This window comes from Lepisma saccharinum, chromosome 2 (assembly GCF_977018435.1).
Source record: "Lepisma saccharinum chromosome 2, izLepSacc3.1, whole genome shotgun sequence".
Classification (NCBI taxonomy): domain Eukaryota; kingdom Metazoa; phylum Arthropoda; class Insecta; order Zygentoma; family Lepismatidae; genus Lepisma; species Lepisma saccharinum.
In genome coordinates, this window is record NC_139230.1 from 138,598,382 (window position 1) to 138,614,096 (window position 15,715).

Below are 15,715 nucleotides of genomic sequence, written 5' to 3' on the forward strand. Positions count from 1 at the left end.
TGGAATTGAAACATAGAATGTTGCCTCCTTTGATTGAATCGAACCTGTGACTCCTCTTTGATCACAAAACAATAGTGACGGCCATCTTGCTTATTTTACCTACTCTTTATGCATTTAAGCTAATCGGTACTGGGGCCCCACACGGCAAAACAACAGATTCTAATTTATCTTTATACATTAGCGGTAAAGTCTTTGCGTTGTAATCAAAAGGCATTTTGTTTTGATTTTTAATATCTGTTCCTGCATAAATACTAATGGGGACTCAACACACTTCTTCTTTTTTATTTTAAAAACAACATCATTATCAGCCAATCTGACATTGTGAATCGAACCCGGGACCTTTTCATTACAGCATAAACATCCTATTTCCAATTAGTTCATTTTCTCTTTGTGTACAAAAAGCTAATCGGAACTTTTAAACAAATACAATTGAATAACCAATTTTCACCAACATTGGGAATCGACCCCTCAACCACTTGGTTAAAACATTGTTTGGTATTTTATTTAAAATACTCATTTAGCAAATTTGTCACTAATCATGTTTACAATACAGATTTTCTCATTATGGAAATTATTGTTCCCAGCATTTTCCTCCCCTGCTATAACCAGCAACCTATCTATAAGTTTTCTGAGATCGTTTATCCATACAAATTCCTTAGGTAAAGTATTGTATTGTTTTATACCACTACCGGTTTTGAGTTGATTCCAGATAGGTTTAATCAGGTTTTTGTATATATCCCCGCTGCTCGATTTCACACGCTTTTGACTGGCATCGTTATTTTGGTACAAAGCATCAGAGAGTGTCAAAAGTTCAGAGTAACGTTGATAATCATCTTCTGTAAAATTTCTTGGATGTTTTTTGGTAATAAGCTCCCATAGCCCTACGATACCAGGATATCTGGACCAGCTGTTTCTCCCACCCAAATTAATTTTTATGTTATCCCCTTCGAATGTAACTTTAGATTTGCCAATTTTCCATACTACGCCTTCATTAGCCTCTATAGTTGGATACAAACCAAATACTTCATCTTTTTCGAATTTTCCTGTACTCAGGCAATCCCTTGCCAGGGGACCCAACTCGATTTTCTGTGATTATTCTATAGCTGCTTTAGCAGGTGGTTCCTTAAGTACCAGAGGAGTGTGGATACTAGATAATGGGGTAGGAGGGAAATCTGCATAATTTTTAGCAGTAAGAGGTACCTATTCATTGATGAGGTTTTTATTTTGTTCTGTCACACCCTTAATCTCTTTACCAAGACCACTGATTGCATCTATAATAGGTTGGTCTTGACGTTTGTGTTGTTTCGTAAAAACCTCGATTCTCTGATTTCCAACCTTTCAAACGTTTGGACAAGTACTCTCGTAATTTCGAACTATCTTCAATTTTGTGTTTTGTCATATTTATTTTTTGATTAATGGTTATTTTATATCGTTTCAAAGTTTAAAAAGTATTTGATTTTATTTCTAAACTTACCATTGTTAGGTTTCCGAGTCATGTCGATAGTAACAAATCCAAAATCGTCGCTGTTCCAACAAGATGAACAGAATTTTGAAAATTGGTTGTAATTTAAGTCTCCTCCCACATAATCATCGTATACATGTTTCAAATTAGTATGATCTTGACGAAACAAACAGATTAAGTGTGTATTATCTCGTAGTAATTGTTTGGGAATTTTGGAATAAGTTTGAGCTAAATAAAAGCAGTCTTCTTTGTGACGACCCTGTAAAAAAAAATTCTAATTTCATTCTGATTTTCCAGAATAACATCATCGAATACCACAACATAATTTTTCAAACATTGGTCGAGAGGTTTTATTGTTGATGCAAATGTAGCTATGCCCAGCCCCTCGTACAGCTTCATGAGTTGTTGGTATTTCGGTTGTTCTAATCTCTTTGAGAATACATATAAGTGTCTATTTTTCCAATCTAGTCAATTGGGGGCAAGCAAGAAATTATCAACCAGCAAAGTGGTTTTTCCACAACCGGATGGGCCTGCAATGAGGCATCTTATGTTATCAGGTAACAACTCTCCATTTATTTATTAGTTTCCACTACATCCGGTAAACGCTGTACCACATTCCATGTTGGTGTCAAAGAATCACCTGGTTTGCTTCTATCCAACTTTTGTCTGGCAGACCTAACCATTTCACATACAATTTATTATTTTTATTCTTCAATATTTTCTCGATTAGATATGTATCTCGATATTTTGTTTTACTAAGTTCCTCTTCATAGAATCTCCCTTTCAATATTTTGTTATGATTATCTTTTATTATATATGTATTTCTATTCCCTGGTAAAACTTGAACCACTGAGAATAAATCCGTACTCCAATTTTTAGTGAGTTTTTTCTCGAATAACTCTTTATATTTACTGACCCTTACCTGATCCCCTATTTTAAACTTTGGCTTCTTGGTAGTGTGTGTATATTTTTGACAATAAACAGTAGAAATCAATCGTTGCTCATCAGATTTGGTTACCTCAGCAGGTTTCATGTGAATAGTATTGTTTACTGTATTGTTATAATTATGCACTAGCTTGGGTAAACTTTGCACCCACTTATAATTGCCCTGTAGAGTAAATTGTCTGTACATGCGATTTATTAATGTTCTGTTGAATCGTTCCACTATACTAGCTTACAGATCACTGTATGTAGAATAATTTTTAATATTATGTTGTTGCATTAACTTAGCAAATGTAGAATTTTAAAATTGTTTCCCTCTGTCTGTCTGTAAATATTTTGGTATCCTTCCCTCCCTAAATATCGACTTAAAAGCCTTGGTAACACAAGTACCAGTGTTGGATTTTAGGGGAACAGCCCATGCATATTTGCTAAAGGTATCAATAAGTGTAAGCATATATTCGTAACCATGATTTATCTTATCCAAATTTCCCCTTGGGGGGCCATCTAAATCAAATCAGCCTGAAACAAATCATTCACGCCTTTCGTTACCACACTCAGTCGTTTTAGTTACAACGAGCTGCTCTGTGTAATTCATTAACTATATCTTGTCTTGACATTGGATTCTATAAGAAAATATGACATAAAATGGATTATCCTCGGGGTATAACTGTTTCACCTCAAATAATAATTTGTCATTAGTTTTCACAGGGAAAACAGATAATTCTTGATCCTCATGTATTTTATATTTCTTTCCAGATTCGTCCCAATATGCAACAGGTATCTGTAGTGCTTTGTAGATGCCATCTTTTCTCTGTATGGTGAAATTTGATACTTCCACATGCTTCTCCTTCTTCACATAGCCAAATTTTAAAAATTTAATTTCGCCATCAAGGAAAAATTCATGAGACTGACTGTAAGGGTACATTTTGTAAATATTTCCTGCATTAACATAAGTCCAGTGCCCTCGTACATTTGGTACACTCTCAAGCCTAACTATCTCAACAGTGAAAAATTGACGTAATTCGAGATCGTCTAATCTGCTTAATACCGTTTCTTGATATTCGTTTATGGTGCGTACCACTTCATCGTAGCTGGGTTTGATTTTCACATCGACATACAATTGTTTAAATTGTTCTTTGAGATCGTGAAGTTCTGATGTGAAACCTGATAAAGCAGATTCCTGACTTGTTTCGAGGGTAGCAATTTGTTCTCTAATGTTGGAAGTAATCTCCAGAAAACTTTCTACAAGTTTCAATTTAGTGCTCTGGTTTGTAAGATCTAATACCTGCCTACTAATTTCTACAAACAATGAATGTATTTCATTCACAATCTGATTGGTAGGCAAAGTCGCAATAGTATCTTGAATTGTGGCAATTTCCGCTTGAATATTCTTAATCTCCTCAGACTTCAATATTCTATTTACTGCTCTTTTTACAGATCTCATCTCCTGGGAAGTGGGTAAATTGGATACTGTGTTTTGAAGTGAGGTTAAAGCTTGCTTAACTACATCTAATTCTGTAGCAGATGCTACACTGGTTAAGGCATTTTTAAGTTGCTGTATGTCATCTTGCGTAGGGGTAGACTGTTGTAGTATTTGCAATTTGTTCTGTATGTCGTCTATGAGATGGTGAAAATGAGATAGTTCTTTCTTCCAGTTTTGGCCAATCGCGACGAAATGGAGTCTCTGCAAATGACTGATCGACTCACAACTTCAGCACCGAAGATTTCGGTTAGAGTCCCAGTTTGAGAACGGATGTTCCTCCTTCATCCATTTCATGTAATCATCATTCATCTTTATCGTCGCGATTAACCTAAAGTATGGGCGTACGGCACTGGCGTACGCAGAGGGTGACTGAAAGGGCTACAGCTCCCTCCAAAATTTGAGAAAATGCACATTTCAAAAGTAGAGAAGAACTCAATAGAAACCAGAGCGGTAAATGCAAAATTGCCTTGAAATGATTCCCGATTGCCATTTTTGAGAGTGGAAGTTTTTTTTATACATATACTGCATATTTAATTATGTTTGCCGTCCCCCTAGAAAACAGTTATACACTATCACCCTTTAAAATTCCAGCTCCTCCCGAAAAAATAATCCTGCGTATACCAGTGGAGTACAGAGAGGGACAAAGAAGGCATTAACCCTTACGGAAAATTAATTTAACACTAAAATTATATTTTTCACAAATAACGTTTCATTTCTGTTACAATAATTTGAAATAATTCTTGTAAGGAACTAATAATTTCAAGTAAGGATAGCACAGATTGTTGCAATGCACTCTTTTCTGAAACTCGGGCACTTTTTTGGAGGAACGGTTACTTTCTTCCCAACCTTCTAAGTCGCTTACCTCTTGGAAAGAAATACAACTAACGGTCATGGCCTAAATAGTCAGAAAAGCAATTTAAAATAGGAAAAATAACGTTTGGATTGGCTACGTAACATCCTACGTGTTTTCCTTGTTTCGTCCATTTTTATTTGTGATTGTGTCTTCATCCTTTTCAACTTATCACCATTAACCCACATCGTTGCGATTAGCTTAATGTGGTCGATAAGCGACGTCAAGTAACCAAATCAATCAATGAAATTTAAAAATCGTTATTTTACAGCGGCTACTGCTTAAGTGGGAAAGTTGAGCAACCACCATGTACGTATTTTTAGACTTACTAATTATTAAACATTTTTTGGTAGAGAATAATAGTTAGATAATGTAATGATATGATTAATTTCTTCCAGAACATTTTCTGTGTACCTAGTCACGGGATGGAAACCTTCGTCTCTCCGCAAGGTATGAACTCTGCTTCTGCCGCTTCAAGAGGGAATTGGAAGCCTCCATATACCATATACGTTTGGTGCGCAATATCTGCCTGGGGTGCCCCTCTCTACAAATTATTTTGAATAAATATATAGTAACTGCTTTTTAATTTGGATACAATAACAGTAGTACAGGTGGCCCGGTTCTAAATAATCAATTGGGGCTCGAATCATCATGTGGGGCTCAGTGTTGCCAACTCACCCCACGAAAATTTCACCAACTGATATTTTGAAGCCTTTCACGGTGTATGTTAACCTCACAAGCAGTGTTGCCAACTCGGGCGAGGCGTAGCTTTTCACAGTGTATGTTAACCTCACCAGCAGTGTTTCCAACTCGGCGTAGCTTTTCACGGTGTATAATTTTTTAGCTTTTTTTTGTGTGTGAGTGTACATGTGTTCGGGCGAGGCGTAGCCTTTTACGGTGTATGTTAACCCCACTAGCCTCAGCGTACATGAGAGTTCTGAATTTTTTTTTGAGGCTGGAATCATTATTTGAGGCTCGTCGTAGCTTTTTATGATGTATATTTTGAGGGCAGAGTTGGCAACACTATAACCTATTACTGTAGCTTTTTATGAGGGGGTCTATTGCCCTCTGTTTACATCTGGCAACACTGCCGTAGATTGACAGTGTTGTTAAACCTACTGGGTTTTTCACTGTAAATTTTTATTAAAGGACCTGAGGGGGGTCTATGTATTTTTTATGTTTGGCAATACTGTTGGGGGCCTAGTGTTGGCAACACTGTGGGTTTTTACTGTAGTTTTTTATGAGGGGGTCTATTGCCCTCTGTTTATATTTGGCAACTCTATTGGATGTTTTTTTTTGAGGCTCGAAATTATTATTTGAGGCTTGAAATCATTATTTGAGCCTCGTCGGTGTTGCCTACCCACTCTACAAAAATTCTACTATATGATTTTTCACAGGCTAAGCTAACCTACAAATAGGAGTTGGCAGCACTGACTTATAAACCCATTGGGTCCTCTTGGCATGTTTTTTCATGATGTGTTGCTAGGCTATTGAGCATCTTGGCGTATACAATGTATATATTTTGAGAGGGGGGGGGGGGTTATAGCTTTTTATGCTGTACGAATACTGGAAGCTTGACAGTGACAACCAACAGAGTAGGTAAACCTACATCCAGGAACTGGTAACACTAGTTTCTGACAGTGAATTTGAAATAAAATATTAAACAAAATACATGAGTAAGCACTGTGATTACAAATAGTACCAGTGTTATGCCCCCAACTCCAACTGGACAACTGGGGGAAATAATTGTACAACAATTTGTACCTAATTGTACAATACTTGTACCTAATTGTACAACATATACACAGACATAAAAGAGAGAGCCTTCCCGCAACTTACTTCATGTACAATTTATATGATTTTACAACTGTGAAAAGAAAGCATATGTGTTCTGTATGCACACATTTATTCTTATTTTTCGAAGTTGAATGAAAGCACATGTTTTTACGCTCTCGTAATACTAACCTTGCTCCACTGATTTTAAATTGCTTCCATCCGCTTTTTTTCTGTGTTATTTCCGTATGCACGCAACATTCGCTTTCAATAGACAGAAGGAGTGTTAGTATAGCAGGCTCCGAGTTTACAATTTATTAAATTAAACAATAATTTATGTAAGAATATACTTGTACTTACCGAACACAAAATAATAAAAAGCACATGTGAATATTTGCGTGTGTTCATGTTATATGACGACTGAGTAAAAAAATAATGTTGACTCTCCGAAAGATAAAAGTTCCTAGTTCGACATCAGATGCATGCAAATTTTATGTTTTGCTCTCCAAAATCTTGATTTTTATGTTTGTGCTATTTGTCATACAGCAGAGGAGAAGAGGGGAGAGGGAGGGGAGGGGGTACTATTAGCGCCATCTATTAGCAAACAATAGAAATAAAAAGTAGGGTCAAACTTTTTCAACACCCAAACATTTTAAACGTCTTCACGTAGTAATACGATAGCTGAAGATGTTTAAAAGAGTACTCTTAGTCGACGAAGCTAATTGCTAGGGCCCTTATATTACTAAAATATTCTTTAATTTACATATTTCTCATACCGCCATATGTTGTTCTATTTGACTTCTTCCAAAAAAATGCTAATTAGCGAGAGTTAATTAAGCAAGGCAAGTAAAAGAAGCAAATAGGACAACATATGGCGGCGTGAAAATATGTAAAAAATTCGATTCAGAGGTGGATCGAATTAAAGTTGGGGGATATTTTGCATTTTTTCCCTATAATGTACAAAACATTTACCGTACATAATCTTTTCTATTTACAACAGTATAAAATAAGAGGAATGTGTGACAATATCCATATTAATTAGGAAAGTATGTTGTATGCTAGGTTAGCTAATTGTGTCTTCTACAGCTTCACTGTATAGAGGGAAGATGGAAAAAGAGAGCTCTACGGAAACTGACGCTCTTAACAATATTGTACGTCCGTGAAAATTACATATAAATAAGACTTAAGCGTATTATCTGCTTTCATGTCAGATTTTGTAGGAGTGGGGGAGTTGACCAACATCAAATGAGGATTGCCTTAATGGATTTCTCTCGTAAGGCATGATCTTCACTTGATGGCGCAGTGTTGCCAGCTCCTCACTCGAAAAAATCACCAAGGTTTTTGGTCTAACCTAACCTAAAGCATGGAGCTGGCAATCTTTTTCTCGCAGTGTTGCCAACACTACACCCGAAAGTAAAGCTCGGTGGGGCTCGCCTTAATGGTTTGCTCTTGTAAGGCATAAGCCCTATTTTCTCGCAGTGTTGCCAACATCTTACTCGAAAAAATCACCAAGGTTTTTTTTTGTCTAACGTAACCTAAAGCAAGAAGCTGGCAACCTTGCTTGAGGCTTGCCTTACAGTGCATAAAGCAAGGTTGCCAACCTACTGGTACTTTTGCCATAGTTTTTTACAAAAAAAAAAAAAGAGAGAGAGGGGGGAGAGAGAGGGAAGAGTTAAACAACCGACAGCCTACCTACAGCTTTTTTTTCTTGGTCTAACCTAACCTAAAGCAAGGAGCTGGCAACTTTGCTTGAGGCTTGCTTTACAGTGCATAAAGCAATTTTTGCCAACCTACACACACTAAACAAGGAAAATCGACACTACCATAAAAGAGAGAGAGATGGATGGATGGCTACACTGCACGGGTTCAACGTCATCAAGTGAAGATCGTCTTAATGGTTTTCTCTTGTAAGGCATGAGCTCTATTTTCTCGCAGTGTTACCAACTCCTACCTACACCTTTTTTTTTACTTGGCAAGGGCTAGAGAGAGAGAAAAACCTATAGCTGGCAACAGTAATGAGCGAATGCGCCATATCGTAATTTTCCAACTCCGGCAATGTTTGTATATCGTGACCTTTGTAAACCTCTCTCTCTCGGGGGAACGATGTGCCACACACACACACACACACACACACACACACACACACGCGTGCGCGTGCATTGTGACGCAAGCAAACAGACAAAATAATAATAATTGTTGTTTTTTAGGATTCCTGGCCCCCATAACCCCGCCAGGAGTGCGTGGTGCCCAACCAAAAAAGTAAAGGTTTTCCCGTACGGCCTTCGAACGTAAAATTGATTGACGTGAGGGGGCGAATCTCTTCGGGGATGTCTTTCAATTTGTATATTTACCTGTGAATACTATTTATTATTAATTTAGCCGTGTTCTGTTTGACGTCTATTTCGAGCAGTTTGCCCGGCGGTAAAGTCTTATCGTTTTTTAAATTTTTTGATTTTTTTACGCAAGATCATGGCCTTGCGTATGCACGTGGCGTTGAGCGTGTCTCGCGAGAAATACACGTGAAGATCAGCTTCTGTGCAGCCGGTGTGGGATTCGTGACGCCGCGATAAACATTAACTTCCGTACCGGGCGGAACGTCCGTTCCGGCGGCGTGGAATTCGCGCCTCTCGACAAGGGGGGAGATTTTTCGATAACTCTCTCACTGTTTCCAACGTACTTAGGTTTTTTTGATAGACGACAACGACGGAGTCATCAATGAGTAAACATATGTGAACTCGGTGAACAAGTCAACTTTTTTTTTCAGTACGTCAATATTTTTTTTCTTATTTCTTAGTGAATGGGTTATGGATGACTTGCAACGACGAAGGCCTTCTAGCAACACGTACTTAGCTTATGCCTCTTCCACCGAACATTCAACACAAGAGGGCTGTGTTAAATATACAGAACAGCGATAACAAGTGTTTTTTTTTTTGGTGTATATTGGCTGCACTGCATCCTGTTTATTGCAAAAATAATCCACAGTGGGTTGGATATTACAAACAATACGAGTCCGAGTTTTGAAAGTGTAATGTCTGGCATCGAATACCCGGTGACTATTTCTGATACATCAAAATTCGAAACACGAGCACGTGATGCAGAAGGTAAACGCTTAATCATCAACGTGTATCCCTATACGTTGGATAAACATGTCGTGCATCCCCGTCAGGATAAGCGATGTCGACGATGATGATGCTCGTGTGATTAATCCTCTTCTAATTTCAAACGACAGTGTTCACCATTACTGTCTCAGGAATGTTATGCTTTTTTTCTCTATAAAAAAGAGAGATTTGTGTTGATTGTTTGGTTAAAAAGAATTTCCTAATTATTTGTTTTTTGTCACAAGAATTGTTTGCATTTCAAACATTCCTAAGTGTTTGCTTAAAGATTGATGCATTAACCTGTTAAGAATGTCACATTAATAATACCGGCTCGGAAATGTCATGTCCTCTTCCTCTATAGAAGGTCATATAAATGTGCTAATTGGTTGGTTAGGGGGGATTTTTTGATTAGTAAATTGAGGTTATAAATACGTACGTATAAAGGTTTTGCTAATATGGAATGCTAAAGCTTAGTACTTGGCTTTCTCAGAGATTCGAATTCTATTAGGTTAAACAGCATATAAATTTCACAGCAAGAATTCTCTTATTTGAGTGCGTTCATCTTTAACGTCACCTCCCTTCACACCCTCCGGTTCCCGGTTAATTTTCTCATATTCTAATTATCAAGCGAGAAAAAGCTTTTACCTCACTATATAATTTTCCCAGGTCTATTACAACAAGTGGAGTTGCTTTTGATTGAGCAAACGCACGAACAATGCACGACACTAGCCGAGAATCGATTCTGGATTCTGATGCGATATTCAAGGCGCCCCGTCACAACACGATAGCCACACAAGTTGTACGTATACAGGGTAACCGGTAATTACATGTATTCCCTGAAAGGGGTTAAAGTAGAGGCAATTTGCAATAAATTTGACCATATGATACCCCGTCCGAAAATTAGTAGTTTTCGAGATAATCGAATTTCTAATTTTTTAATAACAATTTTCCACATACGAATTGAGAACAGCTCATTGTATGGCACATACTTCAGCGTTTTCTGGTAGCTAACAAATACAGGGGGTCCAAAAAAATGTACTCACTGTTTGATAGTCCATATCTTCTGACAAAATTGACTTGTGGGTACAATTTTTGGCACTGAGAGAGAGTTATGTTAGATGTTCAAAATAACCACCAGCAACTTGTAAACAACTCCTATGGCGCCGAACTGCAGACCGTACTACGGCCGTCAGTGTATCTGGCATAATGGCAGCACATGATGCTATTTTTTTTCACGTAGCTTGTTGAGCGTAGTTGGTTTTGTCGATACACATCATTCTTGACGGTCCCCCACAGGTAGAAGTCCACTGGTGTCAAATCAGGGGACCGAGGTGGGTACTCAATAGCACCGCGTCGACCTATCCACCGTTCGTGGAGTGTGTCATCCAGGTACGACCTGACATCGCGATGGTAGTGAGGCGGGGCTCCATCTTGCTGCAGGTAAAACATTTCATCGCCAAATAGGGTTCGGATGGCAGGCAGAATCCTTGACTGAATTATTTCGAGATACACCTCACCGGTTACGGTACCCTCGAAGAAGAAGGGACCAATCAAACCACGCGATGACAGACCACACCACACGTTAAGCCCCGGTAGATTCACCGCCTTCTCCATATAAACGTGAGGATTGACGGGCGACCAGTAGACACAATTGTGGAGGTTCACAGTACTGTTAAGTTTGAATTGCGCCTCGTCAGACCACACAACTGTCCCTGCAAATTCTATATCCTCGCGAACCATGTGCTCAAACCATTCGCAGTATTCGACCCTACTATCCGGATCGTCCTCGTTGATCGCGTGTAGCAGTATTGGAATGTACACTTTCCACTGTGCACCCTTCAGAATGCGTCTTACGCTAGACAGGGTATTAACTGGTTCCGCTGCTATTGGTGGGTACTCATTCTTTGCTAACATCCAAGACTTGGTAAGTGGTAGTACACCATGTTTCAGTTGAAGTGTTCGGTCTGGGAGCTGCTCTTCTTTCTCCAGAGGAAGTTCGGTGGTTGATGCTGGGGGCATAGCATATGGATTGCGCACCCAATCATAATTGTCGACAGTGATGGAGGGAAAATATTGTGCCATGTTATTCTAACGTCAGTCACCACTCGCACTGTGACCAACTCGTACGTTAGTGTGCCGCGGGATCTACTACAAAATACTATAGTGCGCCGTGAGAAGGAGGACGTTGGGAACCACTGGACTACACAGTGCTAGGAACCGTCCCAGGGTAAGGGCCCTCCTCGAGAACATAGTGGTAATGTCGTCGCCTTATAATCAACTGGTCCCGGGGTTGATGCCCGTTGGAGGCATATCGTAACGAACTCCGAGGTTCGTGATATCGAACCAAGAACCTTGAACTATTGAGGTGGGTGATGCAACTCGAGGTATTATTCATTATCTTGATTTGAGCACTCGCTCTTCATGGTAAGTCTAATAGTAACGAGCAAGAGGTACTAACTACACACTTGGAAATAGCAAAACACGAACATTTGGATTTATACCTACAAGTCTAGATCAACATGGTTGGAATGGACTATACCTGTCTGTCTTTGATGATAAAGTTCCGCTGAAAGCTGATCGAATCGAATTGTGATCCACCGCTCAATCTCCTCAGTTGCTACTTGTTCGACGACTCCAGGCAAAAAACCCCACACCGCCCGTTGCTCTCAGTTTTGTTCTCTTGCCTGTTACCCTGGTCAGGGTAACAACGTTGAAACGTTTGAGTAAACGTTCTTATACGTTCTTAAACGTTTCAACGTTTATATAAGAAACGATAAAACGTACACAGTAAAAAAAAAAACGCTTTCTGCACACTTTTGCAACACTTCCTAGAAACTACTTTTGATCACTTCTTGTACACATTAAATGTGCACAAGAAGTGTACAGGAAGTGCTTCAATAGTGTACACGAAGTGCTAAAAAGTGTACAGGAAGTGTACAAAAAGTGCAGCAAAACAAGTGTACAGGAAGTGTGCAAGAAGTACTTCCAATATAAAGGTATCCCAAAAGTGTGTAAGAAGTGTGCTGCAGAAACTACTTTTGATCACTTCTGGTACACTTTACACATTTGGAACACTTGTGAAAATACTTGAGCGACACTTCTTGCACACGTGAGATATATCGCAATTCAGTACTCATACTTAGTTTCTAGAATAAAAATACAGTTCACTCACATTTAACTTGACAATTGAAAGAGGAAAAAGCAACAACTTTCAACTGTAAACCTTAAATTTTGTTAGATGCGTGTTTGTTTTTCTGACACTTTTTTTTTTTTTTTTTTTTTTTTTTGTCCTCGTTTTCCATTTAGAAGGGTACACCTTCTCTTTGGTAAGTGAATTGTTTCCATAAATGTTTTCCCTTGCAAGGTGATGGTCTAAGTGTTTTCAGTAATGAAGTGGTACATATTTACTTATTCCGAGGGTAGTTCACTTAGATCTTATTTATGCAGTAGTGGGAAAATTGCTTCTGTTAGGAAAGTAATAATTTGCTATGGTGCGGCATGTGTTGGATATATCACGTGCCGTAGTTCCGGAGGATGATGGATATTATACAGCTGGTAGTCAGGATGCTGTGGATCTATCAGGAAGGTGTACATGGTTAAGAGATGCTGTAATGGTGTGCAGTGGTATGTGGGAAGGCAGTCGTGTAGAGCATCTTCGTACATTGTGCTAAGAAGTTGTGGATGGTGCGAGTTCATTCGACCAGTTATATATTTGTGACGGATGGCTTCGATGTGGGTTGTGATTTCGGGAAAGGTTATTCGCTCGTACAGTAGTCGTGTAGGACTTGGTAGGACTACTCTGAAGGCCAAACGAAGAGCATGTCTTTCCAGAACTTGTAGTTTGTGATAGAATGAGTCTGGGGCTGATATCCATGCAGTGTGGCCGTAAGTAATTGCTGGTCGAAGGAAAGCCTTGTAGGTATGTAGGACAACCTGGGAGTTGAGTCCCCAGGATGTTCCAATTAGCCGTTTGAGCAAGCTCAGACGATTTGTAGCTTTTTGGACGATGTTGAGCAATTGAGGTTTCCAGGTTAGCTTGGAGTCAAATATGACTCCCAGATATTTTGCAGTGGTGGCAGGCAGAATTGGAGTTCCCCGTATTTTGATGTTTAATAATGTTGGGTTCCTTTGGATCTTCGAGCGACAGCCTGTCTGCAGAAACACCAATGCTTGTGTTTTGAGAGCATTAATTGTGAGACGCCATGTGTCACACCATCTTTGGAAGGAGTTTATAGCTGGTTGGAGAGTTTTGTTTATAGCTTGGATGGTTGAACAACAGGCGAGAAATGCGGTGTCGTCAGCGAATTGGTAGATAGAAACTTGTGGGGGTTTTGGCATATCGGCAACGTATAGTATGTAGAGTAATGGTGATAAAGCAGCACCCTGTGGAACGCCAGAGTAAGGGAAAATGGGGTATGACATCGCTCCATTTACAGTGACATAAGCGACCCTATTTGTTAGAAAGCTGTGTACTAATCTGACATAGCAAAGCGGTAGTTGGAATTTATGGAGCTTGTAAATGAGTCCAGTATGCCATACTTTGTCAAATGCTTTCTCCAGGTCGAATAGTACTAGGCAGGATGGTTTGGATGTGTTGAAATGATTTGTGATGCGAGTCGTTAGTTTTAATAAATTATCAAGGACACTGTGTTGAGGTCTAAAGCCTGCTTGGTGCGACGGAAGTAAACTGTGTGCTTGTAAGTGCATGTGTATGCGTCGAACAATGATGCGTTCGAATATTTTGCTAAAGGTTGATGTGAGCTGAATAGGTCGATAGTTTGTTGGGTTGGTACTATCTTTGTTTGGTTTTGGGAACATTAGAACCTTTGAAATCTTCCAGTCTGTCGGGTAGTGTCCTGTGCGGAGGATAAAATTGTAGATAATGGCCAGAAAGGACAGCAATGCAAGCGGGGCCTGTTTAATCAATACGTATGTGATATTGTCCAATCCGGGAGCAGTGTTTCTCTTCCTACGCACAGTATTGATAATATCGTCTGTTGTGATAGGAACAGTTAGAGCATTTGTAGGATCAATAGTGTGCGTATTACTGGGTTGCAGTTGCCTGTTATTGGGGTTTGTGACTCTGTCAATTTTGGTCTGGAGGCGGAGATTTGGAGCTAGTTGCGGAGTCGGAGTGAAAGTGTCTTGCAAGGCATTTGCGAAGGCATAAGCTTTTTCAGTGTCTGTGTTTAGAGCTGCGTCCTTGATTGTTATCGGATAAGGAGTACTACTGGATTGTCCAGTGAGCACCTTGAAACGTTTCCAGTATTTTGTGGGATGGCTTTCGTCACTCAATTGGTTGCACGTTTCAATCCATCGACGTTGTTTATAAGCTTTTATATAGTTATGAACTGTACGCAGCCATTGACGGTGTAAGTTAAGGGATTCAGGATTTCTGGTCTGGAGATAGTCCCTGTATGCTCGTCGTGATGCTGTGATTAGGTGAAGATATTGCGGAGGTAGCTTTGGTTTGTAACTATTGAGAGTGGTCGTAGGTATGTTAGTGGTTGCCGCACTGGTAATCTGAGCAGTAAGATGTTCCACCGCCGTATCGAGTTCCTCTGAATTGTTTGGTTCTGGATGCGGGTGAGAAAAAGCATTCTGTAGCTTTTCACTATATGCCTCCCAGTTCGCTTTGTTGTAACACCAGATTTTTCGAGGTTGTATTGTACTGCTCGTATTGCGGTTACCAAGATTTAAGGTAATTTTCACTGGGTCATGGTCACTGCCGATGGAATCCAGCACAGATATGTTCAAGCAGGCACTTAGAGATGTTGATGTTATAACAACGTCAGGGGTAGTGTTACTTATGGGACGTGTGGCTCTGGGCAGTACATGGAATTCTGCTGTAGTGTTTTGGTCCAGAAATTGTAAAAAGTTTGTTTTGTCTTGCATGGTTCGGCTATGATAATTGATGTCCGCTGCTATGATATAATGTTTGCTAAGGGTTTGGATATGTTGAAAGAATTGGTATGGAATAGTCTCCCCTGGTCTTACATAGATGGTAGCAAATGTAACGACCCGGGATGGAAAGTAGATTGTACTAGCAGTATGTTCTGGCAAGTGGAAGTGTGGTGGGAAGGTAACTGTTCGATATGGTAATTTTC